At 43.8% G+C, this 13,167-nt stretch overlaps 1 protein-coding gene across 2 annotated transcripts in view; it reads left to right on the top strand.

Moving 5' to 3' along the window:
• The first annotated feature begins 6,297 nt into the window (after positions 1-6,297).
• Positions 6,298-13,167, top strand: part of PLEKHA2 (pleckstrin homology domain containing A2) — a 571,168-nt gene continuing 564,298 nt past the window's right edge. For both annotated transcript variants that reach the window (XM_085634579.1, XM_085634580.1), the window contains exon 1: positions 6,298-6,792. The gene's annotated coding sequence lies outside the window, so the exon portion shown is untranslated. The remainder of the gene's footprint in view (positions 6,793-13,167) is intronic.

Below are 13,167 nucleotides of genomic sequence, written 5' to 3'. Positions count from 1 at the left end.
CCCCTATTCTCCTTCCCCCTGCCCTCCAATGTCTTAGTGCATGCCCCTGCTCCATCCTTTTTGCCCACCATGTTCCATGGACCTGCCACTCCTATCTACTCTGAGTGTTTTGTTGAGCTGCCACTCCCCTCCCACCTGCCTAGCATTGTCAGATGACTGTAACCTGTCCCTGCCACCTCCAGCCTGCCTGTCCACATTCCATGCCCCTATCCCCTTCCTCCTGTCCTCCATGGTCCATTTTACTGCCACACCCTTCTGCCCTTCCTGGTCTGTTGTGCTGTAACTGCTCCTCCTGCTTGTCCCACGTGGTCTGTTGTGAGGCCCCTTCCCCTGAACTATCTTGTCTGTACCCAGGTCCTGGCCCTCCCTTCTATCCTCCATGGTCCTTTGTGCATGCCCCTGCACCCACCTTCTTGCCCATCATAGCCATTGTGCTGCCACTAACCCTCCCGCTTGCCATGCATGGTCTTCTGTGCTGCCACAGCCCCTCCCACCTTCCCTGTGTGGTCAGCTAGCTGCCCCTGACCCCCTCCCACCTTCCCTCCATGGTCTGTGGGTATGCCATCATAGTCTCACTGTTGCTCTCCATGGTGTGTCTTGCTTCTAGTACCCATCCTGCCTGGCCTCCATGGTCATCTTGCTGCTCCTGCCCTGCCTCCTTGCCCCCAGCCCTCTGTTTCCTTGTGCAGACCCCTATTCCCTCCCTCCTGGCTTGTCTGTTCCATTGTAATGCCCCTGATCCGTCCCTCTTGCCCTTTATGGTCTGTTATGCTGCAGCTTTCTCTCCTGTCTGTCCATTATGGTGAGCTAGCTACCATTGCCTCTTTCCCCTCTGTTCTATGTTGTCCACGTGCATGGTCCTGTCCCCTCCCTATTGCTTTCTTTGGATTGATGTGCGGCACTCCCATCCCGCATGCCCAGTGTGGTGTATTGTGCTGCTGCAAAACCTGATGCCTGCCCTTTAGGGTCAGTTTGGTGCACCTCTCCATGTCCCTCCTGTCCTCTGTTATCCGAGTCCATGTCCCTACCCCAATTCCTCCTGCCTTCCATGATCCAATGTACCATACTTGCGAACATTTTGAGCTTGGTAAGAGGGAGATTTTGAAAAAAAACTGGGGTATTGATATTCCCCTTTGAGTTACATTGAAAAAGAGGAGATTGTAGAAAGGAGACAGATCAAATAAAGCCCATTTGAGCTTAAAAACATTGGACGTTTCCTGGCAGAATCGGGTCTGTTGGCGTGTATGGTAGTACTACCACTGCCTCTTCCTTCTGCCCACAATGGTCTATTATATTGCCACAGCCCCTCTTGCCAGTCCTGTATTGTTGGTTTGTTGCCCCTGCCCCCCTTTCCACCACCCTCCATAGTCTGTTGTGCTGCCACTGCCCTTTCTGCCTGCCCAGTGTGGTCAAATTGTTGCCTCTGCATCCTCCTACCTGCCTTCAATTTTGACCACTTGAATAAATGTTGCACTTAGGGGAGAGGATGTGGTGTTACTTCCAGAGCTGCAGACTTTGCAACTGGGGAACCAGGTTGGAGTTTCTGCTTCAGCTCGACATTCTGTGATTCTGGTCAAATAATTTAATCTCCCCATGTCTACAACCAAAATAAATTTGTTCTTGTGTGATGTAACCAATGCTCATGTGAAGCACTCCAATACCTGACAAGTCTGCACTATATAAAACTGCAAAAACACAAAAAATAAAAAGTGTTGTGCACACTTCTGTCATTGGGCTACATGTGGGCTACATCTGGGTGATATTTGTGCTGCATTTATCTCTGGTGGCCATCTTAGGAGATTTATTTGTTATGAAGTTTCCTCATTTCCTCATTTACTGCAGACTCCTCAGTAGGAATTGCTTTGAGTTTTTTACTTTGATTCCATCAAGAAGGTATTCAGATATGTCACACATTTGCCATACATTCTGAATGTTAGCACTCTAGTTGCTCATTAGATCACTGTAGTAAAGATACTGCTCACCACGGAAGTCTGCTGCTGGTATTAAAAGTGCATGTTTCAGTCTACATGTCAGAATTTTTTAATGAAATAGAAGAGGATTTGAGAAGTCACTCACAATGTGCCCTAATTTTTCTTTCTGCAGCACTAATCATAATTTCTATGGCAAAATGAACCCCCTCATTTTGTTCCTTTGCAAATTAAATGTTTTAAGTGTTACTACTTTATTCCAATCAAGATGGCTTCAGGTGTGCCATACTTTTATCATAAGTAAGACCGTTAGCGCTCTAGTTGTTCTTTAGAACGCTCTGGGAAGCTGCAGTAGAACACAAAGGAATCAACTGACAGTCTCTGCCCTTGTTGGATGCACATGTTTTACTGAGAATGTCAGACTTCATTCTCACATGACTGAGAAAGATAATGTGAATTTACCGAAAAAAATGCTCTCAGTTTAGCTTATAGATCACCTTCCAAACCTCTGTGGGAAAAGCATGAGAAAATAGTTATCCCTCAAACATGATTCATGATATCCCAGCAGAAGGCTTTTTCACATGGTAAAATCACCTTAGAACACATCACAATTCCTAAAATGAGTATGGTACCATCAACAAATTATTTATAATGTAACTAAAGTCTTAAAACCTTCTATTAACTTCAATGGTTTTTAATGAGGTGCTATCATGTATATTGGTCCCAAGATGGCTGCCAACACTTCTTGAATGAAGTGCTGACAGCCAATCAGATCTCACAATGAGATGTGTGGTTAGGCTCTGCCCAGATATATATGTGATTTTACTTTTGATTTTCTCAGCAACTACTGAATGGATTTAAACCATTTAACCAAAGGGAACAACTCTGAACCAAGGGCTACCTTTTTGCCAAATTTGGTATTATTCCGTTCAGCAGTTCGGGCTTTAGCTGCGAATAAAGGTTCCTATGGAAAACTGCATGGGGAAAACACGTTTTGGAACCCTCTTTTTTCTCGGCCCTCGCTTGACGAATCACCCTGAGACTTTCAGGATAGGAATGGATTGGAGCTGGCCAAAAGTTTTGAAAATTTTGCAAAGATTCGTCAACCGGCGCCAAAGTTATTGGGAATAGAATGTTGCAGATTTCCTATAGAAAATAGGTCCTAACTATAACTCCCTACTGGCGACCACCAGTAGGTAATATATATATATATTTAAGGGGAGTTAATCCGCCAACTTAAAACGCGCCATGGGGCGCGTTTGCACAGTGGTGAAGGGAGGGGCGGGGCCTGAGTACACATGTGTGCAAGCACGCCATGTGGCGCGGTTTAAGTTGGGGAATTAATTCCTTGTCAATACTGAGGGTCCCTGGGGCCAACTAGCCCACCAGGTACCTCCAGTAAGCGCCACGGAGCTGCATTGCAGAGTGATGTAAAAAGGGGAGTGGCCTCTAAACACCTCTCTGCAACGCAGCCTCCTTGCGCATACTGGAGGTTCCTGGTGGTCTAGTTGGCCCCCAGGGACCCACATGATTGAGGAGGAATTAATTCTCTAACTGAAAACGCGCCACAGGGTGTGTTTGCAGACATATCACCTCAGGCCACAACCCCTTCCTTCACCACTGTGCAAACGTGCCCTGTGGCGCGTTTTAAGTTGGGGAATTAATTATCTTTCTATACTGAGGGTCCCTGAGGGCCAAATAGCCCAACCAGTATCTCCAGTATCTCCAGTATGCGCCAGGGAGCTGCGTTGCAGACAGGTGTTCAGAGGCCACGCCCCTTTTTACACCTCTCTGCAACGCAGCTCTGTGGCGCTTACTGGAGGTACCTGGTGGGCTAGTTTGACCCTAGGGACCCTTACGATTGAAGGGGACTTAATCTCTCAACTTAGAACGGTGACAGGACACATATACACAGTGGTGAAAGGAGGGGTCGGGGCCATACGTGATGTATGCATGCACTCCCTGTGGCGCGTTTTAAGTTGGGGAAAAATTCCACTTCAAACCTGAGGGACCATGGGGGCCAAGTAGCCCACCAGGTGCTTCCAGGAAGCGCCACTGCGCTGCGTTGCAGAGAGGTGGTGCAGGCCGTGCCCCTTTTTACATCTCTCTGCTACGCAGCTCTGTGGCGCTTACTGGATTTACTACGAATTCCGATTTACTCACCTGTTATCAGGAGAGACCTCAGTGCTGCATCTTTGAGCCCAGTACTGATCCTGGAAAGTAATTCTAACCATACTTACCAGTAACTTTAATTTCCTTCCATGGGCTAACATTGACTGGTTTCACTTGGAAAATTGTTCTAAGTGTGGAGTTTTGGAACTTTTAAATATTCACCTAAAATCATCCGAACAACGAATTCCGATTTACTCACCTGTTATCAGGAGAGAACCCAGTGCTGCATCTTTTAGCCCGGCACTGATCCTGAAAAGTAATTCTAACCATACTTACCAGTAACTTGTATTTCCTTCCATAGGAATCTATTGTCTGGTTTTCACCTGAAAAGTTTCCAAGTGTCTATTTTCACAAACTAAAAATATTCCCAAAAAAATCGCCTGTATTACTTAAACGCATTCTTTCAACTGTTTACAGGAGATGCACCAGTGCTGGATCCAGGATCCACCACTGAGTAAGAAAAAGTAACGATAACACTACTTACCTGCTAAGTGAATTTTCTGCCATAGGATAACATTGGTGATTCTATGTGAAAAAATTTCTGTGTCAACTTTTAAAATACAATAATATTCCTTAAAAATAACTACTGTAACCAAAACACTTTTACTCAACTGTTTACAGGAGATGTCCAAGGACTGAATTTAGGATCCAGTCCTGTGGTTAGAAAAGTAATCCATAAAGTAACTAATTCCATTTAACTAGAAATTCACATTGAGCTCAATGTTGCATTGTGTCTGAAATTGTGTTGCTCATTGCAACAACTGTAACTACTGTACTTAAAAGTCTATTACCTATTTGCAAAGTATTTAAACTAAAGTAATTCATTCTGAGAAAGTATATTTTGTAATGTAATGTATAATGTAATTATAATGTAATTTAAATTGTCATTTACAAAACCTTTGAAATTCACAGAAAAAAACATAGGTTTCAGACATATTATAGTTAGGAATTAGCATTTTAAAAAACTTTGAAATTCACTGAAAAAACATAGGTTTCAGACATGTTATAGTTAGGAATTAGCATTTAAAAAACCTTAGAAATTCACTGAAAAAAACCTAGGTTTCAGGGGTGTTATAGTTAGCAGGACATTTCACTCATACAAAACCATTGAAATTCCTCCGTTATAGTTAGTTCTACTAACTATAACTCGCGCGCCCGCAATCCACTGCTGATGATGTCACATATTACATCATTCATGACATGGTCAGTGACATCACTGATGACATCACTGATGACATCTCAAATGACATCACTGATGAACTTTCTAGCCTTAGTGGGTGGAATGATCTAATAGCCTTATTGCCCTTCAATCTTTGGCTATACCTGTTATTAAAGGCCCTTTCCCTTGTTATCGACCCTTGCCTGCCGCTCAGGCACGAATTGTATAATGTTCTAAATTGAAAAGCGAGAAACAGAAAGACAGTTATTGGAATGTCGGAGCACAAACCCTATACAAGTCATTATTTGACATAAGCCCCAGTGGAGTAACGCAAAATGATGCTCCCCTTTTCAGAATGTAATGAGGGACCCACAGGTCTTACATGTCCCACATATATTCATTGACTTTGGGCTGAATGGGAGCCCCTTGAAGGGTTGGGGGCCAATGAAGGGTTGGGCAGCAGGGGCCTTTGTTACACCTCTGAATGAACCACTCAATCTCAATGATCTGATTCAGTCTTTAACTAAACGTATAAAGTGCAGTATGCAGAGAAATCTTACACTCAGATATTAGTGCCTTATCTTGACTGATTTATTCACCGTATAGTTAGGACTTTGCAGAGGCCCGAATATTTTACATCTCTTTCCTACGGTCCGATTTTTTTTATCTTAATTTTAAACTGCCTTCCGGAGATACACTCACACAATAAACAGTCTAACAGTCTCACTCCGAGGGAGAATGCTTTTTCCAGCTACCCCACAGTGTGAAACTGTAGTAAACGTGACACTGATCACCAGGGAGCAAGTTTAAAAAAGTAGTAAAATACTCACATTAAAAGATGTGCACCTTTTATTCCATTGTGTCACTCCCTTTGTTTGTACTTTACGCTGCAAAGACGTATGGGGCGGGCTAAAAAACATAAACGATGTACTGGGGTTCGCAAAATGTTTTAACCTGACGCTGTTAATAGCAGGTTGTAAAACGAGGGCGTTACCGAGGGAGGAGGTGCAGAAGCAAATGCCACAACATCACAGCGCTAGGACCCAGAAGGGTGGCGGGCCAGGGCAGCAGGCACTGTGCTTGTTATCTGTCTTCTGATACAGACAGTTGGCCGGTCTCTGCGCAGTTTTCAGTGAGTGATTGATCGGGGGTGGGCACTTTCTGGTTGGCATGCAGACTTGTTTCACAGACCCCTTTACCCCGTCACCGGTTCCACTGTGTTCCTGTGCTGCCACCTCCCGCACAGTGCCAGCCTGAGACGTTCACTTCTCCTATTATTGCACTCACATCCGGGGCTGGGTTTGCTCATCTGAAAACGTAATGGACCCGGAAAAAAAGAGATGCGTTTAGAAAAGCGGACGAGCTGAGGAGCTTGAGCGAGATGTGCTGAAGCAGGTGGTACTTTTTTCAGGGGAGTAGCCATCACATCGTGACAGTGGGGATGACAGTCCGTACCTGTGCAAGGGCACCGACTGCACCGGGACCCTAGGGCGCGCCCTTCACACGCCCCCGACAATCTCTTCTCACTCACAGGTAACTTTATTAACTTATTTTGTGGATTCCGTCTGGCTTGATAATATTTCTGTGAATATGTAGAATTGTTCCACTTTCTCCGGCCCGTTTCAAGTTCTCCGGCCACGGATAAGTGTGTGTGGGAATGGGCGTGGTTTTATCAGCCTCTGCCCCCCCCCCCCACCCTGCCACCCCCACACACAGTTAGTTCATACCATCGTTTCAAGTGAAGTCTTTAGTGTGGCCGTGTCCGAAATTCCGAAATGTAATTTACAAAAAGTGGTAGCTGCGCTGTGCATGGAAAGGATTTGTTCTCAGCGGGGACGCCGGGGAGGGGGCAGGACAGGCGGAACCAGACGACTACAAGACAGAGTGGGTGAGGTGGCTGGGAGTGGGCTGCGGGTGGTGGCTGTGCGTGCACCTGTCTCCGGCCTCTGCCCATTCATTATCGTGGTGGGGTTTGATGGGGCCCATATCCACCCACTGCCCCACTCCGGCGCGTGACAGGCAGCAGCATGTGTGCAGCTCACACCTGTTCAGCCCCACTCCCTGCTTCGGATTCTCAGTGAAACTGTGGGAACGCGCTTTACAATATGGATGTGCGCATTTTAGCGCATTCTCTAGTGTCACATTTTACGACTCATTGATTGCTTTTTTATGGTACATTTTGGACGCTGTCACACCTCCGTGGCCCACGGCACATTCTTGATATAGGGGAGCGTAAGTGTCGAATGTCAGTGTGTTCAGTGTTCAGTGCAGTGAGATATGCTCACTTATGTTCGCCCTATGGGAGTGGGCCTGTTGACCTGGAAAGAAGGTGCCTTTCCATCCTACCCTGAAGATAATTATTCCACATATGGCTCAATAAATTAATGCTAGACAGTGTTTCTCTAATCTGTAGATTAGGAATCCGAATTCCGTGAAGGCTGACTCCCCCTTTCATCCTTCCGATGGCGGTATATTTAGTACCACTAAATGGGCTAATAGTACCACGTGTTGTTCGGAGTGCTCTTAAATGTTCAATTTCAAATAAAAAAATGGCAGAAGTGTATTGTGAAGGGCTACATCATTTTTTTAATCCTTACTTCTTTTGACCTGACTCAGAGGAAAAACTCCAGCGTTGGTACCACAGCACCCATGAAGAGTTGGCAGGGTTTCAGCTGGGTGCATGGCCAGGAAAAATAATGTTGCGGAACCACCATGCGGCTGTTAATAATAACCACAATAACCAGTTTTTTTCACATTATGTTTTTATGCTTCTGTAGTTGGTACCGTCAGGTGATAAACATCACATTGCTCAACCCACACCTCAGGGAACTTCACTGGCTCCCATACACAAATGTGTACAGTTCAAACTCCTCACTCACACATTTGGGGCCCTGTACAATAGAGGCTCTGCCTTCATGAACGTTCATATCTCCTTCCAGCAACCCACCATACACCTCCGCTCTGCCGGACTCCTATGCGCACACATCCCACGAATGCACTGAAACAGATCCGGAGGCCGGGCCTCCTTGCACATCTCTCCTAAAGCGTGTAATGTCCTCTCACTTCACATCGGATCCTCTTCCTCTCTTCTTGAGGTCCGCAAGCAGCTGAAGACCTCGTATTTTAATTAACCCCCACACTAGACTCAACTAGGCACACACACCTGCACGCCGCCAGGCTATCCTTCAGGGTGATAGTGCGCTCCACAAGTGCACATGCCATAACATCAGTGCTTAATTTGAGCCAGTGGTTTCCTGTGCTGGCATTGGCACTTATGACAGCTGCCACATGGTGGTGCTGTTTGTGTAATTTAAAAATAAATGCAGAAACAGTTGTTTACTAATTCAATATACAGTGTAAAGAACTAATACCTTCATCCCAAGCCATTCTTATAGCTTTGGGGGCCTTGAACAGTCTGAATTGTCACACACAGTGTGATGGTTAGGAGTTGTGTAGGTACTGCCATTGGTAGTGCTGACAGTGACAATGTGTGGTGAAAGTTGCCATGGCCTCCTGAAGAGGGCCCTGGCACTTCTTCTTTTTTTTTTTTTACAAACTAAGCACTGCATACCATACCATACCATACCATACCATGATCTCAATGGGCTAATTATAGACACCTGCTTCTAAAAGCTTGCACCTTCCAAGTGCTTAATGGTGCTCTGATGTGTGAGTGTCACAATGGGAAGTTGCTGGGGTTTATGAGAGGGATGTTCCAAGGATGCTTCCTCCCAAACATATCTCCGAATTTTAGTGACAGCCTATTACCTGCATCCCGAGAGACTTTTTTGACTAGTCCCATGATCATCCCCCCATTGAGGTACTGTATGTACCAATTTATATAGGCACTTGCCTCTTTTCAGCTACTTCAGTGTGCTAAGGTTGCAATAGAAGGGACTGACATAATTTAGGGCGTGCATAGACACTATTGAAAATCAAGTGGCCTACCGCAATTTCCAGGTGTACGTATACCTTCGTTGACACAGGATCATCTTACAATGTTGCTAGCCAAGGTACCAGTATAGTTGCCAGCCAGTGACGTGAAATCTATTATTTGCTATTTTTTTTACTAACCACAACTGGTGCAACAGACTGTCCCCCCCCCACCTCCCTTTCGGCCCGCTAGGACTAACCTGCGACTTTAAAAATTCCAGAACAATATTTAATTTATTAATACCCCAATTTTTTTCAATACATTATGTAATATGATTGAGTGAATAGCATCTCGTACAACAAAATACCTCGGCACCCAGTTGACGTCATCAGGCAGCACAACAAGCTGTATGCAACCTAAACTATATTAGAACATTGGAATGTTGGGAGCTCCATTGAAAACAATGGAGCGCTCCGGGCTTATAATGGCTGGTATAAGCCCGGAGCTCCAACATTCCAGTGTGTCTTTGCTCTGGCTGTGAACAAAGGCTTCAGGGAGCCTGAGGGGATTTCAATCCCATCCCGCTCCCTGAAGGCTTTGTTTAATTTGCTAGAACATTCTGCCCTCTAGTGGCAGAATGTTCTAATAGCCTTATAGCCCTTCGTAGCAGGGCTATACCGGCTTTTAAAGTCCCTCTGCTTTGTTAAAGTCCCTCGCCTTCGGCTCGGGCCTTTAACGTTGCAGCGGGCCTTTAACAGCCGGTTCAGCCCGCTACGGCGGGCTATAAGGCTATAATAATGGAATTTATTGAAACGCGACACACGGCTTCTCTTTGACTACGGATGAACACGTGTACGTTAAAGTGTACATTGTACATAAAAAATGAGGAGCAGGATTGCTTCAGAGGACTAATTCGTTTTTTTCCCCTGACAGCTGGAAGCGGCATGAGCCACAGGGCCATTTGTGAAGCTTGATAGGAAGGAGGCTTGCGGGGAGTTAATGAATACCTTTAGAAAAAGTTTTAGTGAGGTGGCATTCAGTGAGCAGGTATGCAATATATGTGGAAGTGAGGAATAAACCCATGTTTTTAAACACCAAATATCAAAGCAGAAGTGGTGTCCCGCGTGGGCTACTTTTGACTTCTGTGGCTTTTCTGCAGGGATGTAATGGTGCAAATATTACCGCCACGTCATTTGCATACCAACTTTTAAAGAATCTCAATCTACTACCAAAACTAGATAACAGCGAGCAGCAATTTCCCCCAGCAGATATTGAAGAGGGGTTTGTTAAGTATTCTAACTTTAGGTCATAGGCAGAGCCACTAAAAGTATATAGTTCTGTGGCCATGTGTTTTTTTGGCATAATTATGTACTTGACACATTCGACACATAATCCATCTTCTGTTGCATAATCTGCAAATTTTAACAAAAAAATTGTTTCTAGCTCAGTCGGATCAAAAGTGACTAAAAACTTTGCGACATATGTTCATGTTCAGTGAAAGGCCGTTTGCAAAGGCTGACTGGCCATCTTTCAGTTACTTATTTCTGTATTTGGTTGCTAAACTGGTGCTAATGAGGTGAAACCTTTAGACAGACAGCATGACAATGTGTAAAAAAGTAAAAACAATGAAGCATTACTATAAAACATTTGCTGAATGATGCTGCATAGTTTACTTTTTCTTGCTGCATAATTTAGTCAACCCTGCCACATAATTGGGTGCTTCCCTGTATCCATTTTGAGGAAACGGATGTTTGTACGCTACTTGGTCTAACGTGGTAACACTTGTATGTATTTATGATGATGTTGTTTGTTTTTTATATATGGCTAATTCACTGGAGGAGCTGTAGCACTCAGTACACCCAGAGAGAGTGTAAATCAAGTTGGGAGAGAAGCGATGTGGTAGATTCTCTTCAGTGCTGGACACAAGGGGATGGTAAGAGCTAGACGCCACCTTATCAATGAGACACAAAATGTCTCAGGAAGATAGATATATAATTATTTTCTAAATGCAAAGGGAATGGAGCATGTCTGATGTATGAAAGGATGTTATTCTAGAATCAGGGGTGGGGGGGGGGGGACAGCTTGGGAATGCTTACCTCCTGTATTTGTAATGGGTTTTTTATCCTCTAATTTAAATCCGTTGGTCCTGCAAAGGTAAATAAATATAACAGCAAATCCACAACTCTCTCATCACAAATAAAGCACATTTTTGGTGGTGTCAAGGATAAACTTGAAAACCATAGAGTAATGATTCTTCTGCAATCTAGCCCCCCCCCCCTCAGCGCCTTGAGACCCTTACGGGTGAGTAGCGCGCTATACAAATTCTGCTGATTGATTGATTGATTGAGGGACAGCCCCCTCAAGTTGTTGAGACCATTTCAGTATCTGGCCATGATTCACATTGTAACTTGATCTAACTGCAGTAACACAAACCAGTGTATTAATTGTAGATTAATAAAGTTGAAGTATTCCTGCCAGCAAGTGACCTAAAAGGGTAGAACTTAACTATGATACCAAGACCACTGACCAAGTGTTCCAAAATCTTCATTTTAACGTCATGATCAAAGTATATTTTGTCCTTTAGTATGAAATTGAAGACAACTGTCCGCTCTAGTACGATGGGTTGTCAGCCTGGCTAGAGGAGAAACGGGGACTTTGAGATCCCTTCTCAAGGGGGAATTGCTGGGTAGCTTAAGAGAGTACTCCCAAATTGTTAAGAATTTTAGAAAGGCTGTGGCACTTCTTGAATTGGAAGAGAGTACCCTTTTTACCATTTCTCCTTCCCAGCTAAAATCTCTTTTGAAACAGGCTTCTTGGGCTCTTTGCTTCACGTTGGATAAGAAGCCCATGCTAGTAAAGAGGGGAGGTGATCTCCTTGCTAACACATACACAATGAAGAATGCCCAACCCTATGTCACTTGGAACCTACCACATGGTGTTCGGAGATTTTGGTTCCTCCTAAGGCAGGACTTGCTGCCCCTAAATACTCTTTTGGCAAAATGGCATGGGTCCTCTCCCACATGTAATCTTTGTAATATGTCTGCTCAGGATCGTTCTCATGTACTGTTTATATGTCCTGCATTGCGTCCACTTAGTTCGAAGTGGTTAAGATCAATATGCTTGCAATTGGGTATCCTCAATGTGAATTCTTTTTTGCAGGCCTTATATATTCCTCCAAATGAAATGTTTTGCTTCAATATTTTTAACTTTTTTAAAGGTTTTTTAGCTATTTATTGATGAAATATGGAGGTATGTGTCGCTGATTATCTTGTTCTGTGGAAAATGTTGCAGCTGTCAATTTTACTTTGAGAATGTGTATTTGTATTTGTGTATCTTGTTTTATGTGGACCTCTTTGGAGTGCCAAAACATAATAAAATAAATTGAAATTGAATTGACAACTGCTTCATCAACCTGATGGTGCTTAAATGTTTTCAATGACGTGTCGCTCTGCATCTTATTTTGGTCATTCGTCCTTCAACATGGTCTTGCAAGGTCTTAGTATACTTTCTCAATTTCAATATTTGTTTAGCAAAACCTTCTACACCTAGGATAATATGCTCTACAAACATGTTTTTAGCATATTACATAATTTCATATATTGTTTTTTTTGCTTGACATATTGCTTAGGCCTAGTGTTAGTTGTATGTTAGAAATATCCAGATCAAAATTATCGACTGGCATAACCATCTTGGACTAACTTTCATTTATATAAATATCACTCCATTAGGTGTAGAAGTTCTGTTCTGTAATCGTTATTTGGGACATAATTTGTTTTGTCAGGCAATATTAAGGCCTCGACATTCTGTTACTGGACTGTCCACGCATTGTTATACAAGCCTTAAATATTGAACAACTCACCAAAAGGTAACCACAGATTTTCACAGCTTTAAATCTGAGTTTTTTAGCATTCTCCATCAAACCTCAAAGTAATGCTTCATAGAACCAACAGGAGGCCCCTTACACAGGTAATCTTCGCTCACAGAGAGAAGTCAAAAGCTTTTTTATGAATAACATAATTGTAATAACAGGTGTC

The sequence above is a fragment of the Triturus cristatus genome, chromosome 11 (genome assembly GCF_964204655.1).
Source record: "Triturus cristatus chromosome 11, aTriCri1.1, whole genome shotgun sequence".
In the NCBI taxonomy this organism is placed as follows: Eukaryota; Metazoa; Chordata; class Amphibia; order Caudata; family Salamandridae; genus Triturus; species Triturus cristatus.
This window is presented reverse-complemented; position numbering and strand designations above follow the sequence as displayed.